The sequence below is a fragment of the Thermobia domestica genome, chromosome 15 (assembly GCF_964235325.1).
Source record: "Thermobia domestica chromosome 15, izTheDome1.hap1.1, whole genome shotgun sequence".
Lineage (NCBI taxonomy): Eukaryota > Metazoa > Arthropoda > Insecta > Zygentoma > Lepismatidae > Thermobia > Thermobia domestica.
In genome coordinates, this window is record NC_137468.1 from 172,503,155 (window position 1) to 172,530,062 (window position 26,908).

Consider the following 26,908-nt stretch of genomic DNA (forward strand, 5'->3'; position numbering starts at 1 on the left):
TTGCTAACTTCGGTTAGAAAGATGCCACCTATTTTAACTGCATCCTTCCTTTCAATTGTTTTTCCCATATTACATCGAAGTGGCGGGTCAAGTACGTAAGAGTCACAGTCAAGAATCGAGTGTTGTGTAATTTTTTCGCTTTATTTCAGCAACATGTGTAAACTTTTTGCTGTAGTAACTTTGGAAGATAATAGCGTAAGTACTGTTTCCAAGTGCTGGATTACAAATAACCATTGCAAATGGGCAATTCTGAAAAAAGACAAAACGAAGTTTAGCAAATTTGTTATTTTACATACTCCGCCGGAGACTTCTTGGACAAACCATCAATGGCACGTATTATATTCAACAAGTAGGTGTATATATTTTGTAATGCTCCACTATAATTGGCATTACAGTACTCGTAATTGTTTGTTAGTTTCTTGTTTATTGTTGTATAAATTAAAATAATGTTTCTTTTACATCTTCATGTATGTTTAATAATGTTATGTATGTGTCATAATTAACCTGCACGAGTACACAGTATATGGACGTATATAGTCAACTTGGAAGTTTGGTCTGGACCGTAAAGATTTTAAATTTATTCTGAAAAGGAAAAATAACGAAAAAAAATCTCTGAAAATCGATGAACAACGAGTTTGCTGTTTAGTGATATTTGTGTAAATATGTTTAATTTGGATTCCAATTTGGTAAATTAGTAAAACAAACCTCAAAACCAATTTTATTAAATTATATTTTATCTGAAAATTACACTACGTAAGTTAACAGGCTAAGAAATTACAACAATGTAAAGTTATATTTACTTCTTCTTAAGCCTAATGGTACTTTTGTGTTTTAAGAGGCTGCTGAATAATGGAACAATGAAATTCTGAATAAATCAATTCAGGGGTTGATCCCCTGTAACAATTCAGCGAACATGTGTTGCACGTTAACACAATCTATTAAATTCGCAATATATATATATATATATATATATATATATATATATATATATATATATATATATATATCTTTACTGTAAATCCATATTATCCAACATTAAACGAAGCTTATAGATTTATCCAGGCATCTAGATGTACATGCACGTGCTAATCCAGCATAATGAACGTGAAATTGGAAATATAAATCAGTAGCTTCAAGTATATGTGATAGAAGTAAGCTCAGCATGCATTTGAACAGTTGTAAATAAAGTAGATTAGGTTTCGTTTGGTAAATAGTTGGTATGCCACAAGTCAATCTATCCCAGACAGCATGTTTGCTACCGCAAGCTTGCCTGTCGCTTTTATTTGATTTTATTTCGCTTTGGCTTATACACAAAAGCTTATTTCTGCTTAGCGCAAGCTATAGTGCGGGCAACCCATGCTTCACTTGCGAGACGCTTTTCTTTAGATTGAAGTAAAAAGCCAGCGCGCGTTCGATTTTCAGTTGTTCTCAAAAACCACGTGACGCTGACCTCTTAACTTTCGGCGACAAGGTAGTGTTCGCGTTGTTAGCGTCTTGTTAGCATTCAGCTTGAATAAAGGACAAACTTAATTATTTTTTTAATTGTGCCGTCTAGTACTCTAGTACTCTAGTCCCACGTACCTATAATATCACTCTTTATTTTCTCATATTTCGGTAACCATGAGGCATAACGAATTATAGTATTTATATATAAAGCATAAATGTGAACATAGATGGCAGCAGATTTGACCCTACTTATTTTGCGAAAGAATACAGAACTGTTGCAGATATTTTAATATAAACTTCAAGTTTAACTTACAGTATAAACTTTATCTGAACGCTGTGTTTAAAGTATAAACATATTTCTGCGTTTTTATATAAAAAGGTAGAAATTTCAAATACTCGCGGCTAATATAACAACGTATTAGATATTTGTAAGAAGCAACGGCGCGTTGCTTGTCACAACTAAAATGTAATAATTATGCTTATTTTGATGTTTTCCAGAAGCGGATCCGAGACTTGGGTGTTTTCACGGTTGTCTATTTGCTTCAATAATTGGGAAGGTGAGGGGAAAACATATTGTAGTATAGATTTAGTCAGACAGTTAATTTATACTGTTTTATCTAAATTCGCTTACTGAAAGATTCCATATAACTTGTTTGGCGTGTTTTCGCTTGCAATAAGCTTAATAAAGCTTGCCATTGATGAGAATACGCTTATACTTGGATTGCGTTTGAGATAATTTGACTTGTGTTTAACTTGTGAAGACAAGCTTGCGCAAGCCTTGCCCAGATGTAACTAACTAGCTTGCCACAAGCTTGCAGCAAGCTAATTGGCTTGCATAGTATAGCTTGCGGCAAGCTAATTGACCTTGCCACAGCAAGCTTGTGGCAACTTGCAGCAAGCTTAAATTGCTGTCTGGGATTATTCGCCGTAAGCAGTGTTCTAAGTATAAGCAGCATAAATAGTACGTGAATATATATGTATATATATAGTTTATTATTAGCTTAAGCTTTGTAATTAAATATTATATTTATTATTTGTAACTCACGTTTCTACTTATTTATCCTCCACTTATTTGTTTAATTATAATTATTTACTTCGTAACTCATAATCTCTATATTTATTCGTAATTCTATATATCTTTTCCTTTTCTTTCAATTTCGAAGATTTGCTTTAGCTAACTGATTGTATTCACGTAAGAAGGAGTTACTATACTCTGCTTATATAGAACATTTACCAGGGTTAAAGTACATGCATGGAGTGGTTATAGCTTGAACGTTTTTTCTTTTACGTAAGATTGATTGCTGAGAAAATTATGCATGATCTGCAAAGGATTAATGTTATTTGACACGTTCATATTATGAATGTTATACCTGTGGAATAACATGGACACAAACGCTTTTCCAACATAATTTCGAGCAGTAAGAACTAGAATTTTGAAGATAATTTAGGTTAGTTTAAATTACGGTGCAACACATGTTCGCTGAATTGTTACAGGGGATCAACCCCTGAATTGATTTATTCAGAATTTCATTGTTCCATTATTCAGCAGCCTCTTAAAACACAAAAGTACCATTAGGCTTAAGAAGAAGTAAATATAACTTTACATTGTTGTAATTTCTTAGCCTGTTAACTTACGTAGTGTAATTTTCAGATAAAATATAATTTAATAAAATTGGTTTTGAGGGTTGTTTTACTAATTTACCAAATTGGAATCCAAATTAAACATATTTACACAAATATCACTAAACAGCAAACTCGTTGTTCATCGATTTTCAGAGATTTTTTTTCGTTATTTTTCTGTTTCAGAATAAATTTAAAATCTTTACGGTCCAGACCAAACTTCCAAGTTGACTATATACGTCCATATACTGTGTACTCGTGCAGGTTAATTATGACACATACATAACATTATTAAACATACATGAAGATGTAAAAGAAACATTATTTTAATTTATACAACAATAAACAAGAAACTAACAAACAATTACGAGTACTGTAATGCCAATTATAGTGGAGCATTACAGTTCTCCTCCTCTGATTAAAATTTTAGCGTATGGTAAAATTTTACAGAATCATGTGCTTTAGAAATTAAGCGTCCCTCGTATATATGGATTTTTTTATATATCAGTGACAATGAGTAAACGATATTTCGTATATTTGGTTACCTTAGTCCAATTGAGAATATTGGCTTTAAAGTTGTATTCAATTATATGAATATTTGGCAAAGGTATAAGTTAACATCTCAAGGTGTCACTTTTATTTTGTGTTCAGTTCTTCAGCAGTATGCATAAAACACAAAAGTACCATTAGGCTTAAGAAGAAGTAAATATAACTTTACATTGTTGTAATTTCTTAGCCTGTTAACTTACGTAGTGTAATTTTCAGATAAAATATAATTTAATAAAATTGGTTTTGAGGGTTGTTTTACTAATTTACCAAATTGGAATCCAAATTAAACATATTTACACAAATATCACTAAACAGAAAACTCGTTGTTCATCGATTTTCAGAGATTTTTTTTTGTTATTTTTCTGTTTCAGAATAAATTTAAAATCTTTACGGTCCAGACCAAACTTCCAAGTTGACTATATACGTTCATATACTGTGTACTCGTGCAGGTTAATTATGACACATACATAACATTATTAAACATACATGAAGATGTAAAAGAAACATTATTTTAATTTATACAACAATAAACAAGAAACTAACAAACAATTACGAGTACTGTAATGCCAATTATAGTGGAGCATTACAATTTGTTCCTTTCAGAAATATGTGTTATTATTGCCGTGGCGGTTTATATTATTAGTATGGGGTTCACACCCCGCTGTCCATTATAGATTAAGATATAATCTTAATATATTTGCATTTTGCAAGTTTTAGTCAATGGGAATATGTGTACACAGTAGTAGATCATATCTTACTATTTGAATAAAGTTTATTTATTAGTAGGGCCTTCCTCCAAAAGTGTATTTTGTAAGGGATGTTGCAGGGGTCAGATTAGGTGTAATTTAGAAGAACGTAATAAGGATGACTATAAATGCAGTGGCTATGATATTTAGTATCTCCCCCAATCTTGAACATATAATATTTACAGTGTGTTACTTACTTTACAAAATATAGCTGAGGTAGGGACAGCTAGCGAAGGGAGTTAGAAGCCCCCAGGGCCCTTGTCCTTCTACCTTTATCGCGATTTAGACAAAAACAAGCTACTCGGAGATACTAAATGCCATCCAAATGCAGTTTTCTCTGGACAAGAAAGTCCTAATTACTTAACAATCTGACATACGTTAATAGTGTGCATGTTATTGTTCATTCTTCAGTAACTTATTCTGGAATTATGGTAGCAGACAGCTCTACCATACGTTAGGTTAGAATATTATTGGGATAGAAAGAAGTAGAAGTAGTGGCAGGAGGAGAAGGTTCAGTTAGCCTAGGTTTGGGTAGGTTTTGTTCTGTTAAATAATAGCGGATACTGACAGTAACTGCCATTTTTTATATGCAACTTCCTTATTTGTATTCTGCTGCCTTCCGCCTCACTAAATAGTTCCACCATAAAATATTTATTTTTCTCTGTATGTTCATTCCCAAATAAGATTTATTGACATAAATTTGGTAGTGCCGTCTACTACTACTATTAATGCTGCTGCTACCAATACTACTTATACTGCTACTATTAGTGCAATTAATTTCGAGAATAGAATACAACTCAGTCCTGCGGGGCTTTTAACCCGCCCTACTACTACTACTGCTTCTAATGTACGACCCAAAGTGAAGAGTTACTGAGCTGTCTGCTAAAGTTAAAACCTTATTTTGCGTCTACAGATTACGGGAAGGTTCTAGAACCCTGATCCCAACATACAGGTTAATAGCCTGTTTTTTTCTTTGTGTACCACAGCTCTATACTTAATTCACACAGTATTGCCGAGCGAGCGATAGCGAGACAAGGCGTGTTAGAAGCCCCGCAGGGTACGTTGTTTTGTCAATATTAAATTACAACTCAATGGAGAGGGGGACCAGTGTTCCAGAACTCCACCTACCAAAGATAACATGCTCCAATCTCCACTGAAAAGTAGGGCCTGTTTAGAGATAGTAGTAGGAATAGTGATGGTAGTATTTGCAGTAGCAGCAATATTAGGTTAGTTTAGATCCAGTATTCAGTCGCTGATTCGATCCCATTCATTGTGGACAAACTCCGATGTGTGAGTTTTGTCGGGGTCCTCCCTTTTACTTCCACTATTCATTGCACCATTCCGTATTTAGCACCGTCTCTTTTAGCCTCGGAGCAAAAAACGTGGGACGTTAATATAAAATCTATTTCCTTCCGTTTTATGGGTAACTCTAGGTGGCACATGTAAGATCTCTAGTGTTACTTCACAAAGTGTTGCTGAGCTAGCGAAGGAGGTTAGAAGCTCCGCAGGGCTCGTTGTTTTCTACCTTTATCACAGTTTACACAAAGAAAGGCATCCTTGACAGCCGAAGGGCTGGAGCTGAAGTCACTGAGTGATCCAAAGTAAATTTGTGCCGTTTTATGTTCCACCAATGTGTCTTGTACGCTAAATGGGGCAGTGATCATGATATAATTAGTGGAATGATAAGGTGGAATCGAACATGAGGACCACAAAAACTACAATGTCTAAAGCCTGGAATCGAACCGATCGCTAATTCGAAGGCCCCAATAATTATTTTGGTACCACTATTAAATTATGCAAATATGTGCATTGAATAATGATTTTATAGATATGGTATTGAGTTTATCGTCTCATGGTTATGCCATGTTGGCTAAAGGAGACTTGGACCTACTGATTATAGAGGAATCCGAACCACTTTGTTTCGTTGAACGTACCCTCACCGGGAATCGAACCCGGAACCATTCGTACCGAAGGCAAGCGTCCTAGCCACTAGACCAAGCGTGGGTCCAAGGATTTTATAGTTCGCACACAAAAAAGACCAACAATTTGTGAAAGACATGACGTACTGCTGACGTTATTGAAGGAAAGAGAGCTCAATTCTCTTGTACCTCCTGATGAGTGTCAATTAATTAAGGACCCCCGCTTGGTCTAGTAGGTAGCACGCTTGCCTTAAGTGCGCGAGGTCCCAGATTCGATTCCCGGTTAAATATAGTTGAACGAAAAAAGTAGTTCGAATTCCGTAAGGTCCACATCTTCCTTAGCCGCCAAGGCATAACCATGGGATGTTAAACTGCAACAAGCAAATAATCCTTTGTAACAGCGGCATCATTTAACCAATTGATAGCTCCTTTTTGCCGTGCTTCGCTAAGTATAAACATAACTGCTTTACTGTGCTTTTTTCCAGCTGATAAATCTATTTCCCAAATGAGATTAGTAATCACAATTTTTTAAGTAGCAGAAGATTCTTTGTAGAGGTAGAACGGTTTTGAAATTAAAATACGTACAATGATGTATGTTTACAACCCTTGAGGAGTAACATTTAACGTACCGTATTTACTTGGATATAAGTGCCACATTTATTAAAGTCTAAGCGTAAAATTCGTGACATGCACGTATAATCGCATAAACTTTTTTTTTTTTTGGTATCTATTTCATTTCATTTCATTGTTTATTCATCCATGTCGTACATTATTGGTCAGAGACCAGTACATAGGACTTGTCAAATAATAATAAGACATTTCAATATAATTGATTTACATTATTTTACAAACTATCACCCAAGTATTCATTAATATGATAATACATTTTGTTACACAAAAAATTAAATAGTTCATTTTTGAAATTTCGTATGTTTTTGATATTCTTCAAATAACATGGGAGCTTATTAAACAACTTAGCGGACATAGGAAGAACACTTCTTTTGGTGCACGCATAGTTTTGGTATGCTGTGAATATGTTATTCTTTTGTCGTGTGTTGTATGAATGTACATCGTCAACATGAAGAAAACTACTTTCATTTCTCTTTACATATATGATACTTTTGTATATGTACAGACAAGGCACAGTTAAAATTTTATTTGACTGAAAGACCATTTTGCATGAGGACCTTGGTGATAGATTAAAAATAGATCTTATTGCCTTTTTCTGTAGACGAAAAGTAGTAACACTGGAATAGGAGGCTCCCCAGAAAATTATTCCGTAATTTAACAATGATTGAAACTTACCATAGTACAATAACAGCAAAGTTTCTTTTGACACTGAACCACGTAGTCTATAAATGACAAAACAGATACGACTTAATTTGCTGTTTAGCTCAGTAATATGTGCATCCCATGTAAGCCTATTGCTTATTGTTACACCTAAAAATTTAGTGGATTTTGAATAGTCTACATCAGTTGAATTTATCACAATGGGTGGTACTGTTCGAGGTGTACATGAGTAATGAAAATTTAGTGCTTTTGTTTTCTTTGCATTTATCAGCAGTTGATTCTGAGATGTCCATTTTATCAAACGCTCCACAGTTTGTTTTAATTTACTTTCTAGTTCAACTGTATTGTCCGCTGTTACTATGACATTTACATCGTCAGCATATAGTACAATATGTTGGGGATACATATATTGAACAAGATCATTTATGTAAAATAAAAAAAGAATTGGCCCAAGAATTGAGTCTTGAGGAACACCAGCAGAGATAGTAGCAGTTGTGGATGAAAATGTGACTTGTTTATTGTTAATTATTTTTTGTATTTTTACTACTTGTTTTCTGTTTGTCAGGTACGAGCGAAACCATTCATGTACTACACCCCTAATACCATATTTCTGGAGTTTTGCCAGTAGAAGAGAATGTTGAACACTGTCGAATGCCTTGGAGAAGTCAACAAATAAACCTACTGCATATTTTCCCTTATCAAGTACTGTAGAAACCTCTTTAATAAAGTTAAACAACGCTGTATCAATTGATTTGTTTTTTTGGAAACCATGTTGAGAAGACGAGATTAGGTTATGGCAGGATATAAAATTTCTCAAGCGCGATAACATTAGTGATTCAAAAATCTTCGAGAAAACAGACAAAATAGAAACAGGCCTATAGTTTTGAACATCATAAGTATTTCCTTTTTTGTGCAAAGGTATAACTTTTGCAGTCTTCAATCTGTCGGGGAAAACGCCTGATTCAAATGATACATTTACTAAATATGCTATTTAATTGTTACGTTTAATTCAAGGAAAAAAGTTGACTTTGCTCGTGTGTGTTCTTTACTAGAGTCTTTTTTAGTTAGTAGCAAAGGATGGTATATATATCCTTTGCTACTAACTAAAATAAATAACAGGAATTGGTAGCGATTAACTATTTCCTGTTTTTAACGTTGATTGCTATGGAAGAAAAACTGTAATAGATAACAAAACGCTGTTTTCCGTAATCGATTAACCGTCCCAAGAATACATTTCATCTCCATCCTTAACCCTCTACTAACACCGGAAGTGGTATAAATCTATTATCACCTCCTATTTCATTATTAATTAAGAAAACATTGTGTGAGCTTCCTTAGTGTCTTCATCAGAGTTTATTCAATACAAGCCTTCGTCTCGCTGGAGGCTTTGCCCTCAGACTCGCAAATTTGTTCGGTCTAACGCTTTGCATCTCAAACCTTCAATCATCAGTGTTTGCTCGGCTTACGGCCTCGCACCTCACATACCTGCAAGTATACTGAATTTCAGTTCAAATACCTGGAGCACTGAATTTCAGTTCAAATACCTGGAGCTTTGCTCCCAGGCCACCGTGTTGGTTCGGACTATGGCCTTGCACTTTATATATCTGGAAGCATACCAATTTCAGTCCAAATACCACGTTTCATGTCTTCAACTTCACGGGATCCCGAGATATAAACACCTTAGTATAATAATAATAATTGTAATATCCACCTCTATTCTCTTCCAAACCCTTTTCTTCTCTTCTAGATCATAATCAAAAACGCTGAAATATGTATCTAATTATTGGGATTACATAGTAAGATTTATAATAATATTATACAGTTAGTACGTTGGTCCATCCCGTCCATTACTCCGCACGAAACTCTTGAACGAAACTAAATTTGACTTCTGTTTTTTGCAATTGATAGTTAGAATAATTATCTCGAAAGAGTTCGTTAGTAGAGGATCAGAAACAAGGAGGTTGTGGATCAGAAACAAGGAGTGGTAGAAATCAACCATTTTTGCTTTTAACGTTGATCTTGTAAACCAAAAAGGGTAATAGATAGCAAGAAGCGGTTTCCGGCAGTCGATTTAACATGCCAAGAATACCTTTCATCTCCATCCTTAATACTGTATTGAAATAGAAGTGGTAGAAATAAACTAGTTCCCGCTTTAATATTGAACGGACAAAAACGGTAATATATAACGAGGAGCAGTTTTCGGAAACGACTAAAAATCCCAAGAACACCTTTCATTTCTGTCCTTAACACTTGATAAAACAAGAAGCGGTAGAAATTAACAATTTTCGGTTTATTTTTCATTACTGTCGACCAAAAGCTGTAATAGATAGCGAGAAGCTGTTTTCGACAATCGACTGAGCATCTTAAGATTACATTTTGTCTATCCATAACACTCTAATAAAATCAGAAGTGACAGGGTGTCTACTAAAATTCCAAAATGAAATTTCATGACTTTTTCTTTAACAAACCATTAAATTTATTAACATTCTCAAGAGCGAATTTGAGTGCGACTTGAGCCAAATTTTCATGCACGCGTTAGAAGCATGCTTTGCTTGCGATTTGGTAGTGTCTAAAACCATAGACATTTTTGGTGGCGAATTTTGACGTTTTATAGAACAAAATTTTCCAGTCTGTACTTATATTTGTACAGATAAAATGAATCGTGGCCCAAAAGCAAAATTTCTTGACTTTCATGTACGTTTTCGGATTTCGTGATTTCTTAAATCCCTTTCGTGACCGATAAACACCCTGGTAATCCAGTATGACTTCCGGTTTCAATTTTATATACATAGAAGATGACCTGTAAGAGACAGCGAGAAGTGCTTTTTTAAATGAGTTAGCGTTCTTAAAATAGGTACCATCTCTTCTTTTACCCTGTAATCAAACGTAATTATTAAAAATCAACTACTACCGGTTTTAACGTTCATCGTTGTACAGTCTTGTTCAGGAAATCTTGACCACCCACCCTGATATGAAAGTTGATATTCTAGGAAATTATAATGCTGTGGCTCTAAATAAACGTCTTAATCGACCAAACAAAATTCACATTTGTTTGATTTAATTTTAGCTGTAGGTAAGACTACAGGCTTTTCAAAAAGAGGTGAGTGGCAAAGTTTTCTTGAACAAGACTGTATATGACGAACGGCAATAGATAGCGCGACACAGTTTTTTATTCGATTAAGCGTCCCTAGAATATATTCCATCTCCACTCTAATTACTAGACTATAACACTAAGTGGTACATATCTACTTCAACTTCTGGTTTCAATTTTAATTGAAAAAATATTGGGTGGTCCTGTTTAATGTCTTTAAGAGATTTTGTTGTAAATGAGAAGTCCTAAAGCCAAATTTCATGTTTCTAACTTTCAGAGATTCTGAGATACCGACATGGTATTATATGAGTAATAATTGCTATTCTCACATTTTTTCTTCCCCTTTATTATTAACGAGTAAGATATAAAAGGAATGCTGAAACACGTGTTAAATTATTTTAAATTGGAAATCCAAATATCAAATTTCAAGTTCCCAGTCCTATACGTTTCGGAGATAAGGGTATCTTATTAAAATAACTCTTACTCCAATTCCTCCTCTTTTCGTGAATTTTCAAAAACTTTTCTTAGTGGTACCCCACGTCACAAATCCTATGTAGGTGTAAATTCAAAGTTTCTAGGTAATCCCTAGAGCAGTGGTTCCTAATCCCGGGGTGTGAGTCTCTGACAGAATTACATTCAAAATTACACATATTACGAATGTTGTAACAAACATTAAATTAAATATCATTTAAACACGAAATAACTATTGCGTAAGAACTATGATTTCATTAAGGACAAACCTCGTAAAATATAATATTCCACTGCACTACAAAACTATGCAGGAGTCTTGCTGGAAATAAATAAAATTTGTGAGAATATGTCTATTATTATTTATTATTATTATTATATGCAAGCCTGTTCTTCGTACGGGTAGAATAGATTTATGGGAAATATTTGAAAGATATATTTCCCCGTTACGTAACTTATTTGAACAAAAGTGAAATAAAACCCCTAGCTCGAGCATGTTCAAAAATGTGTTTCATACGATGCAGTGTTTATTCTCTGCAAGAAATCTAAATTTTCTTCTGTTTTTATGATCCTCTTTTTCAAAGTGAGTTGATAAAATAGAAATGTCCCACGTGCTAAATATGTTTAAAATTCATTTCAGACGTTTCAAACACTGCCATGTCGGTCATTTTGTGAATACAAAACGGCAAGTTAAAAGTTTTAGAAATGGCCCTGTAACCTCTTTTGGAATCAGAATTTTCGAAAACGATGGGGCATGTCCACACGGTGACTTCGTTAAGTAACACGTTTATATGCCTAGTTTCATCTCTTTGGCTTGGAAGATATTTAATTTTCGACGTATATATTAACTCCTTCACCCTCTTAGGATACGAATTTTAATGAAGCTGACATGGTTAAAACCTGGCTTCAGCCAAGTGCTATGTTCTAAACTTCTCAGACATTTTTCATGAGATGAGACGGAAGTGGAATTTTCTAGAACGCTGGGTCTACTTGGTTTTTATATTACATTTCATCTTTATAACATTTTTAAGATACTGTATTTGTATCTTAAGATTTGTAAGATACTGTATTTTTAGCTAATATTTTAGACCTTGACACCGTTTCCTTTAGGATACGCATTTCAGTGAAAGTGACATGATGATACCATGCTCTAGAATAGTTCTAAATATGTTCAGTAATTCTCCTCGAACATCCTATAATGATGAGACAGCGAACGCCGATTTGAATGTTGAGAAATAAATAAATTAATTCCTCCTTCCTTCTGCTTAAAAGGAGAATTTCGAAAACTCTGAAATACGTATTCCATTCTTTTTAGTTCAAAGTTTATATACCAAGTTTCACATTTCGAATGTAAGCGAATTTCACATTTCATGACATTTTCTGAATAAATAGTGATACATTTTAATATCATAGAAATCCTCTCTTTTCTCCATTTTAAGAGGGGAATTTCCGGAAACATACGTTCATTTATTTTTAGTTAAGAAGTCAAAGCCAAATTTCACACCTCAAACGAAAGCAAATGCAGAAATTTTAATAGGTAGACACTATACTCCGTCCTCCTCTTAGGACAGAATTTTCGGAAAAGCTGAACATGTAATGGTTTGTTTTTAATTGAATTTAATTTTGAAATTGCACGTCTCCAATATAAAGAAGTCTTACATTCATCATATTCTAAAAATAAATGAAATAAAATACACTTGAAAAATTATTGTTATACGAATTACTCCTTCCTTCTTTAGGTGCGGAATTTTCAGAAACTGTGAGAAACATGTTCAGTTATTTTTGATGGTTAGTTTATATGCCTAGTTTCATCTTCCTTACTTCAGGGATTAGCAAGATACACTATCCTTTAAAAAAGCTATTTACGTCCCTAAGGATACATATTTCCAAAAATCCTTCCTTATCCCTTGTTTTCGTCAAAAAGAGTATTCGTGCTAATTATAGTATTATGGCTTGGTCGATAATGAGTAACTAACTTATACTGTCTTATATACAGTATAGATTATTAATATTATTGTTATCACTGCTCTGCATGCATTCTGATGTTTTCAAACGAATGACATTTTCTGAAATGGACTTTTGCACTGATTTCAAATATGTAATCACTTTATTTCTATCACGTCAGGTTTTTGAGAATTCGGCATATTCAGAAATCAAGGTTTAGTGGAAAAACTACTTATGTCCATAGGAAAAACTAATAGAAAACATGAATTGGTATATTCTAGTAATTGCTAGAAGATTGACATTAATTTCGCTATTTGTGAGTCATACGATCTTGACTTTCTTCCCGGACTACTTTCTCTTGGTATAGACAAAGAAAACATAAGATTATTTCTTTTTTGTTCAACATGGATCAATGGTTTACTGCTGTGACATACCAGGACTTATAAAATGGGTTGGTGTGACTTACAATGCTTCTGATTGGAGACATTTTATCGACTCATCGAAATCAAGTTGAAAGGTTTCTTATTTAACAACGGTAATATCCTTGGGTCTATTCATGTTGCATATTCTATTCATATGAAAGAGAAATATGAAAATGTTAAGTGTTTGCTACACTGTGTAAACTACAAACAACACCAATGGCTTTCGTGTGGCGATTTTAAACTTATAGGTCTCATGCTGGGACTTCAATCAGGCTACATCAAACATCCTTGTTATGTCTGCGAATGGGACAGTCGTGCAAAGGGTGAGTATTAGGTTAGGAAAGAATGGTCATCCCGAAATGCTCTGTCACCTGGAGTGAAGAATGTTGAACGTGAATCACTCGTGGAGCGTTCAGAAATTTTACTCCCTCCCTTACATATAAAGTTATGCATCATCACACAGTTAGTTCGTGCTCTAAATACGGTCCTAAGTGTTCGCATTACATATGCAAGGCAATTGGTACTATGAGCTTCGAAAAACTCTCAGCTGTATATTTACTGGTCCACAGATAAGAAAACTTATCAACTATTCACGTCTTCAGAATCCCATGACCCAAATGGAGAAGAAAACATAACAAAGCTTCAGGAATTGTGAAGAATTTCGTGGGTAATACAAGACGCTCTGATTATGAATTTATTGTAGAAAAGTTGCTGCAAGATCTTAAAAATCTTAGGTGTAATATGAGTGTCTAACTACAATTTTATATGCACATTTCGAAAATTTCCCACACAATATGTTTATAGTGAAGAACACGGAGAACGCTTTTACCAGGACTTACAGGATATTGAAAAATGTATGAAGGTGGTCTGACCATTAATATGATGGCCAACTATCGTTTGCTGCTGAAAAGGGAGAACACAGGCGTTGTAACTCCTCGAAAATTTACCAAACGAAGGAAATTGTTTCGAAGTAGTAGGCTTTTGTATAATTAAGTGTACATATTTGAGTAAATTTTGGAATTTGTTTGGATTTCTGTGTGTTTAGTTACTGTTGTCATTCTGAAACCACTGTATGTACATGAAAAATATATATTATGTACTGTATTCTGTATTATAAGTATTTTGTACGTGTTAATATAAAAATGCCTCCCCATTTCCAGGGAAACGTGACCTGATGGAGGGAAATTGATGTTATATTCGCAATCAGAGGCCTAAAATTATAAGAAAACGCCACTCAAACCAAAATCATCGGAACATTTTTTTCATATTGCAGAGCTATATTTCATTTTTTGTTACTATTACTGATAATTTGAGAATACAATGCTCCAACTAAAATTGCAAAACGGTCAAAGACATGCGCGAATGATGTGGGCGTGAAGTATATAGGGTTTAAAAATGTGGGTGCTTGTTAGAAAGGTTGGAACCATTGCCGTAGAGGATCCCAAAACTTTAGTTTAGAAAATACAACGTCTTGTATCATTTCCTACTTTATAACAATACAACGAATAATCTATAAAAACATTGTACTTCTGCTAAATTACCTCGCTGAACAGTACTAAATGGTCACCGAAGGCTAACATGCAGGAGCGTCATTTCAGATTTTGCTTGGAGGGGGCAAGACCCCTTGATATAAGTAAAATTTCGCGTTTTTCACTGATTTACTACTATTCTATTGATAAAATCTATATACATCTCAAACTCAGGGGGGGCAAATGCTCCTCCCTGCCCCCCTAAATGACACCCCTGCTAACATGAAATGGCGCCTCCACACAACTAGATTCGCTTCTTCTTTAGTTAACTAAACATTAAGCATAATACCGAAGTACCATTATAGAAAAATGAGACTGTAGAAAAATTGAACCTTTCCTCTAGCAGTTAAAAGAATAACAGGACCTGGACACAATAATAATAATAATAATAATAATAATAATAATAATAATAATAATAATAATAATAATAATAATAATAATAATAATAATAATAATAATAATAGCTGCTGCGACTAAGTTACTGCGCACGATAGCTCTTGAAGGAAAGCAAATTTTTATTTATTGGTTTATTTATTTTTTGCAAACTATGAGGAGAGTAATTATTTCGGAGGAGCTAGATAATTGAAGTGATCCATAAACCGAAAGTGGTAGAAATCGACCATTTCCAAGTTTTAACGTTGACCACTATAAAACAAAAACGGTTTTCGGCAATTGATTAAGCATTCCAAGAATACCTTTCATCTCTTTTTGTTACCAACCAAAAGTCGAAGAAATAAACCATTTCCGGTGTTAGGTTGAACACTATAGAGCAAAATCGATAATAGCGACGAGTGATTTTCTGCAATGATAAATCCTTTCGATTGGATCTGGCAAGAAATTACCGAGAAATAAATTACCACACGCAAATCAAGCCCAAAACTTGGCCAAGCTCAGCCAGCAAATGTAGCTATCTTCATTAGGTTGAGGGCGGCTCATCACCGAATTTTGTTCCGATTCGGCCAATAGTTATAAACAAAATGCTTCTAGCTAATTAAGTATTTACCGAGAAATAAGGTATGAAATGCAACCCGTGCCCACCCTGTTCTTGGCCGAGTTTGACCACAGAATATAGCAGTACTTATTCCTTAGGAAATGGGCTAGTAGCTCACAAAATTTAGAAAAGATTCGGCCAGTATTTAATTTAAAAATAAACTCTAGTAAAAACCGTAAAGAGGATGACGTAATATGTTCTGAATTAATACGGATACCGGAATTTGTATCATATTTCTTTCACTTCTGGTATTAATAGTGAGATTACTGGCGAGATGGAATATACTCTTGGGGTACTAAATGAATTACATAAAATCCCTTCTAGCTCTCCAATCTATAACACTCAATTTATAATCTGAAGTGATTGATAGCTGCCACTTCTGCTTTTAGTATAAAGGTTAGAGTTGAGATAGAACATATTCTTGGGACACTAAATTATTATAGAAAACTATCCTTGTCTATTATCTTTTCTAATGTATTGCGATCAACACTAAAACCGGAAGTAGTTGGGTTTTGCTACTTCCGGTTTGGTGTTTAAGAGAGATAATAACTTACCTGTTCCTACAATGTTAAATTGATTCCATAAAACTGCTTCTCCCTATGTCTTATAGTTTATGTAAATTAAATTGAAATCGGAAGTTATAGGTGATTTCTACACTTCCTTTTCACTAGGGTGTTAAGCACGAAGATGAAAGTTACTCCTGGAATGCTTTATCGATTACCGAAAACTGCTTCTTACTATCTATTTTCGTTTTCGCTCTATAGTGATCAACGTTAAAACCGGAAGTGGTTCAATTTTTACGATTTACGGTTTTACTAGAGTGTTAGGGTGAAGATGAAGGTTGTCCTTGAAACGCTATATAGATCCCTGGAAACTGCTTCTTGCTATCTATTACAGTTTTTGCTGTATAGTGATTAACGTTGAAACCTGAAATGGCTCAAGTCTATTACTTCCAGTTTTACTAGCTTGTTAAAAGTGAAGATGAAGGTTGTTCTTGAAAAGTTTAATTGATTGCCGAAAACATCTTCTCGTTATCTATTATCATTTTTGCTCTATAGTAATGAATGCTAAAACCGGAAATGGCTCATTTCTACCATTTCCAGTAGATGAGAGATTTCCTTGAAACGTATAATCATTTGCCGAGAACAGCGTTTCGCTATCCATTACCCTTTGTGTTTTATATTGATCAACGTTAAAACCTGAAATTACTCATTTCTACCATTTTGTTTGACGAATCACCTCTATTAATGAACTCTCTCGAGAAAATCACACTATATACACATTGCAAAAAAAAAAAAAAAATAAATAAATAAATAAATAAATAAAAATAGAAAATTCGCATCCTTTCAATTGTTATCGTTCGAAGTAACAGACGTATATATGTACACTCATGTCCAAAATGATTGTCGCATATGTATAACTGCCTTCTTGTAAGAATATAATTTGATAATAATTATGCCGGGTACTTTTAATACTGGTACTACGTGTATAATCGGGAAATTCATATTTGTGGTAAATTTCATAGGAAAATAATTATAAATACCGAAATTAGAACGAGTAAAACAAAATGTTGCTAAGTGGACAAGAAAGTTTAATTTTCTTATTTACTGCTCTATTGACATGAAATTAGCCACATATATGTCCTTGCCAATTATACACATACTAACATTATAAGAAATACCAGGCAAATTCACTATCAAATTATATTCTTACAACAAAATATTTATAGACATGCGACAATAATTTTGGACAGGAGTGTACGTACCTACTCACAATATGATATTACAAGTTCGTGATCCTAATAATAAAAAAAAAATCTTAAAGAGGGTCATGTTATATTTTCTGAAGTGATTTGGGAACCAGAAGTTCTAGTATATTTAGTGTGATCAACACTAAAATGGAAAGTAGTTGAGTTTTGCTACTTCCGATTTGATTAGAAGTTTAAAAGAGAAGACGATATTTATTCCCACAATGCTAAACTCATTCTTAAAACAGCTTCTTCTTATCTCACTATGTAGATTAATTTGAAGCCAGAAATCATAGTTAATTTCTACCTCTTCCGGTTTTACCAGGATGTTAAGGATGAAGCTGAAAGTTATCCTTAATAGCCTTTATCGATTGCCGAAAACTGCTTCTTACTATTTACTACCATTTCCGCTCTATAGTGATCAACGTTAAAATCGAAAATGACTCATTTCTACCACTTTCAGTTGGCGAATCACCTCCTTTAACAAACTCCCTCGAGAGGAATCACTCTACTTATTTATTGCAAAAAGCAGAATTAAAACTTTCGCATTCTTCCAAAGTTATCGTGTGAAGTAACGGCCGCGTGTATATACGTACTAATATTGATAAGTTCCACTACGTGATCCTAATTAATACTTCATATACCCCCGGCACACACTCAGACACTAGCATATGTACACACGAAAGTATCCACGGTAGTATCCACACGTTTACGCCGGAAACTAGAAACACACACACACACACACACATACACACACACAGAGAGAGAGAGAGAGAGAAAATCTTATTGCACCTTTATACTGAATGCACCATTACTCACAAAATCAATTAAAAAAAGAAAAATGTTGTAAATGAAACTTTAAAGATTGGTACCACTGCTGGGTGTAACACATTAAATTGTTCCATAATGATTGATTCGTAATATGATGTATATCTGTTTCTTAATTGTAGTATAACAAAATGCCTTCAAATTGACCACAAATCAAAAAATAAAATTTATTTCTCTAATTTTGTAAAATCGAAGTCGGTGGGCATTATGGGAACCGTCTACAATAACAATATATGCAAATAAATATTAATATACTTCACGTTTTCCAGTAGGTGCAACAAAGCTTCGAATTGTGTTTGGTGTCATAATCATTAACTGATATATATATATAAAACATTCAAATTAAATAGGGCATCTTTTTGCTGTTTACTTTCATGTAATATGGTTTCGCATTGTACGAGTATATATAAAATATAATAATTTATTACTAGTACTAAAAAGAATACGTTTAGTTTGGCTGATCGCTGGTTAGAACCAGAATCTCTGGCTAATATTGATAGTGACAGAAAGTTTTATCTAACTTGTGTAAAGCGAAAACGTTAAGAGAAGTAACAGAGAGAAATGAAAACCGATCGCACCTATTTTCGGTTTTATAAACTTTCACCTCACATAGTAACATTCGCATTTCACTAGTTGGTGAGGGGGCATGGCCCCTACCCCCTACCCCTTAGATACGGCCCTGGATAGATGTGGCATTTCAAACGATTTGTATTGGTATTTCAGCTTAGGAAAATATCGTTCCGTTTCCTGACGTTATGGGAAAAGCACTTTTTTTTTCATTTTAAGAATTGCACTTAATTCCCACCTCATTCAGTTTCTTGTTTCCATTATAGCTACGTATGTGACAGCCAATGTAAGCGAAAGGCTTTCTGGAGAAACGTCTGATATTACACCAGAGGAGACTAGGAGTTCGGAAGGCACATATATTGCCAAAAGACTCCCTAAACGGAGGAGTCCTAACAGTAATGTCAAATCTTCTGGATCTGGAGAGTATGAGAACGTAAATGCAGTAATTCGCCAATATGCAGTTCAATCCTGTGGACATTGCATACGTAAGTTTATATTTGAAATGTAAGGCAAGTATGCCTAATTTCACAATAAATTTAATATTTGCGTTTATATTACCACATATATAATTGGCAAACCTGACTAGATACATGTGTTGTTTCTTTCTTGCTGCGTTAAAAATTTAGTAATGTTCCGGCGAACTACAAAATACAATTGGTCCCAATTTCGCAGTACTACTAATTTGTTACTAATTTCACTATCCTATAGGCCTATTTGACATAAGTGTTACGAAGTGATAAGATCTGAATTACAATGTGAACACACCGATATTTTTTTTCATCATAGCTACATTTTGTTGATCATTATTATTATTATTAAATAAACACAACGTTAATTATTTCATATAAATTATTATCCAAGCTAAACAACAAAAACTACGACTGAGAACAATTCAAAAGCATTACACGTGATGGAATAGAGCCTAGCTGCAATACTAAGCAATAGAACACGAAGAGAATTGAGTTCTTCAGTAAGGCTATAAACAAATCAGGCTTAGGGAAACATGACAGATCAAGTAAAAGATGATCAAATTTTCAAAGCACAGGAAAGCTAATCATGCGGAGAACTACTTTAATAACCTTTCCCATGTTCGTAATTCTTCACGTTATGTGTACTGCGAAATTAGGCACACTTGCCCTAACTTGTTCGGAAAAAGAAAAGCTATATGTTTACCGTCTTATAGTATTAAGCATTTTAGTATCGTTTATACTAACGAAGGAAAATATTCTCATGTATATGTTGTATGTTATGGATCCAGGAAAAAATCTTTAAAAAATGTTAAGCCTCGTATATCTGCTCTGGTATATGGAATACGTGGTACATTAGTCTTTACACCCATTGAAACAGACTAATGAACACCCTGTCGCTGCAGCGCATGAATCTCTATGGCTGGCCGGATCTGGCTATCGCAAGGTTTGAAGTAACTACTCAAACCACGTGAGCTATATGTTGCGATTGCATTCGGCGACGTAAGATATATGCATTATTAATTGAAGTATTGGAATGCATATTAGATAAAGAATTTTATGTTCATTTAATGAGCATTTAGATGTATGAACAATAATCCTTATGATGTGTTGAGATGGCACTTATGGAAGCAAGAATCTAAGAATGAGTTTTGAACCTCTTTTTAGACAGTTCGTTCATCTTGAGAAAGTTACGCCTATTTCTTATGAAACTATTACCGGAAGCCCGTGGTGTATTCGAACTTAATACATGGCAAGTGATGCATTCTTTTGTGGCTCTATAGTTAGCATGGGGATCCGGGTTCAATTCCCAATAGATATAATGTGGCTTGGATTACACGTTATGCTGTAGCTTCACGTATCATACAGTCTGTACTGAAAGACACGCTATACACGAATTAACCAATCAACTAACATGGGAAATAATAAGCAAGTAATGGAAAAATATTTATAGTTTGTAAAAATATTGCATCTGTTTCAGATATAGGGAGGGAAAGAAATTGAATACACAGGCCAAATGATTATACGATTACTTTATGAACGTATTACGTGTTCTGAATACATTTACTACAAAAATATTGCCATCTTGTGTACGGTGAAAAAAGAGCAAATTTTTATATGGTAATGCGTAATACTTTATTTCAGATTCCCAGGATAATATTCTACGTATGCTGCACATATTACGAAGATCGGTGAAACAAAATAATCATTTGCTTGTGGAGCTATTGTCTTTGAATGAAGGAAGTAGGAAAGTTAAAGATCCTCCACATTTTCCATCATTCCCTGCCAATTCAATAGAGGAGTTACAATTCTTATGCAACTTATGTGAGAAAGAAGAAAATAGAAAGTACTTAGTAAGTATTATTATCATTGTATGGAAGTAGTTTTTCCTTTATATTATTTCTGATTAAACAGTGGTTTTCTACATGTATTTTGATGGTGGAATCGTGTTGTTTTCAAAGATTCATTGCAGCCAGCCCTGAAATACGTGTAACCGTATACTAAATCCACTTGGCGAAAGCTGCCATCAAACCGTTAACCCCACCCACTAAGGTCTATCGCTGAGCAACCGCGGCCCCACTGTATTCAGTTGTATCATATTTAGTGATGGGTAAATTCCCGGGAAGATATTTTTCGTGAATATTCCCGGGAAGATTCCCAAAATGGGAAGTTATTCGGGCATTTATGCACAATCAGAAAGAAAATTGCATTCTATTACTATATTATGATTTCAAAGTTGAATTAATTTTTATATCACAGCATATTATTACTGTTGTCCACAGAGGATTCTTTAAAATGTATATATTCTGAACGGTACTATGTTACTTTATTAACACTTTATTATATTGAGAGAGTACTCATAAATGTATATATATATTTACAATATGTTCTCTCAATTAAATATATGTGAAAAAATTACATAGTAACAGTTTAAATTTATATGTAAGTGGATTTGCTCAACTTGACTCTATTACTGATATTATAAACATATTAAATTTATAAATGTTATAAACCAATTAGATTGGGTAAATGCTAGAAGATACATGTCTCACTAATTTATCAACATTTGCGCATACATATTTATGTTCACAAAATTTGCAAGATACTTACTTATCTTTATATTTTAGCACGTAATATTGCCATACACGACCTTTCATTCTACCTATTTCTCGAAATTCCATACGTTAATTCGAAATTCCATGATTGCATGAGAAAGTTTTGTCGTTATTTAGTTGTATTATGATAAATTACGTATTAAGTGAAGTACAATGATTATTATTTTGTACATTATACACATATTGTTATAAGTATAAAAATATGAATAGTGTACTAATTGTACTCATAGAAAGATTTGCATCTCCTCTTTATAAAACACGGTGTCGGGTACGCCTTTTTTGAGATCACTGATTCTCCGGGAAAGTTGGCATAAGGTGTTGAATGCTGATGGAAATTACTTCGAAACCTAAAGATACGTACCATCCAGCGTATTCCACTTTGTATATCCTTACTCTGAAACAACAAGAACTTTTTTGGTTACTTGTATTTAACACATAAAGTGAAATTCGAATTTTTTATGTGCTTAAACAGATATATTTACGATAAAAAAATTTTTGCTAATGAAGAAGGAATAATGAATTATTTATGGTACTCTACAATGTTCCATATGTTTAAAATTGTAGTTATTTAAGTATAAGATTCGGTAAAAGATAAGATCGCTAACATAGATAATCCAAGAAAATCGAAGAATTAAATTACATGTGATGTCGTGAAGCATCTTGAGTGAGTGATCATTTCTGCATTGTTAGTTTCACTTTTTAGATTTTTGCTATTTTATTTTTTGCATTGTGTAGCCTTCACAAAATGAAAACAAATATGAATTCTCTTCCAAATTTATGCAGGTACAGCTCATACGATGTTGATGATTCTTAATTTTTTTAACAGGTGGAAACACACCCAAGCACATCAGATGCCTAACCAGATTTTGGAGCATGAACCGAGTGTATGCGCCTTCACTCGGAAGTAAGTTGTAGAAATTTATGTGTATATATGTTAATTTCTTTTTTTAAGGCAGCAATATGCCGAAAAGGAAAGAAAATTTTTCAAACGATTACTATCATGTTAATAAAAATCCGAAAAGAAATATTGATGACTTAAGTAATTTGTTAGATAGTGATGGGGGTGTTTCATTATCAAACCATGGTGGAAGCGTTGAAGCTGGACTTACAAGTGAAAGATTACCTAACATAGAAGTGTCTGATTGTGGCAGTAACATGTCTTTGTCTGTTCCTGAATATACTGATAGTAATGAACGGAACTCGAATAATGTAACTTTCAACATTTCTGTAACTGATGAAAAAGACTCAAACATCGTTGAATCCCCAAACATACAAAATGATATTCAAAAGTGGGCGGTGAAAAACAACGTGACGTGTCATGCAGTAAATGAATTGCTCCACATTCTGCACAAATATGGACATACAGGTTTGCCGCTTGACTACAGTACTTTATTGTTGACCAGACATAATAATGTTATTAAGGATATAGCTGGTGGTCAGTACTTCTATATAGGACTTAGAAAAGGAGTTGAAGTTGCAATTCGGGCTGGACTGAAACCGCCGAGTACTAGAAGCATTTTTCTGAAACTTATATTGATGGAATCCCACTTACCGAAAGTTCCAGAAGTCAATTTTGGCGAATTTTGTGCTTAATAAATGAAAGTTGTGTTCGTGTACCTTTTGTTGTAGCAGCTTTCTACGGTCATTCCAAGCCGCATAATGTTGATCAATATTTGTGTGACCTTGTTCATGAGTTAAAGTCGTTGGTTAAAGATGAGTTTGTAGTTGATGGTGAACGATATACTTTTTTAATGCATAAATGTTTTTTGTGTGTGATGCCCCTGCTCGTTCATTTGTAAAACATATCAAACCTAACAATTCATACTTTGGGTGTGAGAAATGTTGTGTTGAAGGGTTTTATGAAGGACGAATGGTATTTCCTGTACTTAATGCACTAGCCCGTACCGACAAATCTTTTCTAAATCGCAATCAAGAAGATCATCACACAGGGATTTCACCATTAGTTCAGTTAGGTTATGGAGTAGTTTCCCAGTTTCCCTTCGATTATATGCACCTCATACTCCTTGGCGGTACACGTATACTTTTCCATTCATGGCTGAAAGGTCCATTAGAAGTACGGTTAAATTCAGGAAAAGTTAAATTAATATCAAACTATTTGGAATTATCATAATCCTGGGTACCTTCAGAATTCGCCGCCCTCGGAGCATTGACCATATTGATCGTTGGAATCCTATAGAGTTAATTTTAATCCTCTTGTATACAAATCCTGTCATTCTTTCATTCGTTCTTTCATTTGTTCATACAAGAAAACATTGTATCGCCATTTTCTACTTTTATCTGTAGGCACATTTATACTAATCCAAAAATATTTGGACGATGTCTTATGTAACTATTCAGAAATATTGTTTAGAAAATTTGTAGAAGAAAGCAAAACATATTATGAAATAGAAATTATAGTGTATAGTGTCCATTCACTTATACATATTCCTGGTGATTGTAAAAAATATGGTTCTCTTGATAATTTTAGTTCCTTTCCGTTTGAAAGCTTTCTTCATACTATAAAGAAATGAATTAGAGCTTCACACCATCCTGTGCTACAACTGCTCAATAGGATAAATGAACGCAATAATGTAGGCAGTTATTCTTCAAATACAACTTACAATTTTCAATGTAGAGTTGAACACAATGAGGGAGCACTAATTGAGTTATTATGTCCAAGGTGCAAACAATTCAAAGTGTTACATTTTAACGGATATAAGTTTACTGTGTCCTATCTAAGAGACAGTGTTTGTATTTTACCAGACATGAATATTGTATTAGTGAAAAATTTTGTAGTAGTTAACAATAGTACAAAAACGTTCTGACTTTTTATTTTTACATATTCATGCAAATCTTCAAAGCAAATTTTCAAAGATTTTAAAAGTTCGTTCCCCTTCAGATCTTGAAAGTTTCGATATTCACGGAGTAAGGAAGTGTGTTCTTTTCCCTGTTAAACAAGAAATTAAAACAGTGGAAATCGATGAAGATTCGTTTGTGTGTATTCCATTATCACATCACATAAATTGAAAACATTCTTTTGTCATAAAAAGGTGTAATATATTAAGCAACTGAGATACACTTTGTAAAAATGGAGTAAAATATTTAGTTTTACGTGGTTATGTCGTTTAGAATAGCGGAGACGGATGATCGATGAAAGTAAATGAGTGTGAAATAATTGGTAGAATGAAAGTGTGGGGGAAACGGAATATCCTCGATAAAATGTAGATGATAATATTTTGTCTACAACAAACTCATTGCACGTGGAGTGAACCTGAGATCCATCGCAAGTCCACTGAGCCACCGTCCTCCAGGCAACACATTGTATATGTAAATACTGCACAGTGCTTGCAAATATGTATAGATACAATATTTCTTAGATAGTAAATATACCAGTATGATCAGCCCCTTGTATGAAATTCTGAAATTCTACATGTAAATTTTAAACAAAACGAAACTAAATTATGATATGTTCCTAAGTTATTTATTTCATAATGAAATGTGTTTAATTAAATGGCAGTTAAATCTCTTTTTCAGAAATCAATGAACATACCACTGGATACATTGCAACATTCTGATAACGCCTCTCACAAACGTCCGCCGTGTTCTTGAACATGAAGGAGATTTTTCGAAAGACGTTGATATGTTGAATGAGGTATTTCACTTAGCTATAGAGGCCATGATGAGTCAGTAGTAAAGCACTTACCTCTGGTACTAGGAGTCCCTACTTCAGTCTCCTGTAGCACGAGTTTATGGTGGAGAATATCGTATCCGTGGATTTTCTCACCTCTCATTTTCTCCCACATTCTCATTTCACCAATTGTTTCAGCATCACTAACATTCATTAACCACATATCTCCTTTATTCTAATGTTCATAATCGTGAGACCTAAAACTAGAGACTTCGTTTCATTTTCATCCAATGTGGATATGAAACGTTTTCCAACTTTGTCTTCTTTTTACATTAAAGTCATATATTTAGTTTAGTTTGTGTAACACTCAGACGACGAATGATTTTTTTATATTGTAGCATAAAGTCTATGAGAATGTATATACATACTTAAATATTCATTGTACCACTGAAAGATGGTAGCCGTGATATTTTTTTCTATATGTATGTGTTAATAAAAAAATACAGTAGTTGGAAATATGCATTTTATTTATTATACCATCTCAATATTTTTAATGTAACATTTACATAGTTAATGCTATTTATAGCTGGGTTCAACGTCGTCCGACTTTGTCCACTACAGACAATTTCCTTCCAATGTTCATGGTATGTGTACGGTTATAGCAAATATAGAAATTCAATATTAATTAATATGAAAAAAAAAACATTGCTACGTTACAGTAGTGAACACATCTAATACAGATAGAGGAGTTCTGTATAGTACTAGTGGGACGTCTCAGTTTCTTGGCTACTGCTTAACAAAGGTTGAGAAAAACTTTATTACATCATTCTGTGATTTATTTGTGCCACCATAGTGATGTTTACTTGAATTGTTAATTCATTAAAACATCTTATCTGTATACTTGTTGTCCAGCACTGCAACTCAGACCTACATTTGAAGTCAAACCAGGCCACAATAGTACACTCAATTTTCGCACCGAGACGAATATCGTACATTACATATACGCGCACTAGCTACTTGGCAAATTGCTGCTAAAATTTA

At 33.8% G+C, this 26,908-nt stretch overlaps 1 long non-coding RNA gene across 1 annotated transcript; it reads left to right on the forward strand.

The window, feature by feature from the left end:
• On the forward strand, positions 1–26,527 carry LOC145671366 (uncharacterized). Its single transcript, XR_014128512.1, has 5 exons — positions 1–195; positions 19,424–19,642; positions 21,269–21,477; positions 23,066–23,143; positions 25,774–26,527. It is a non-coding gene; the product is annotated as an uncharacterized LOC145671366 (long non-coding RNA).
• The last annotated feature ends 381 nt before the right edge of the window (positions 26,528–26,908 follow it).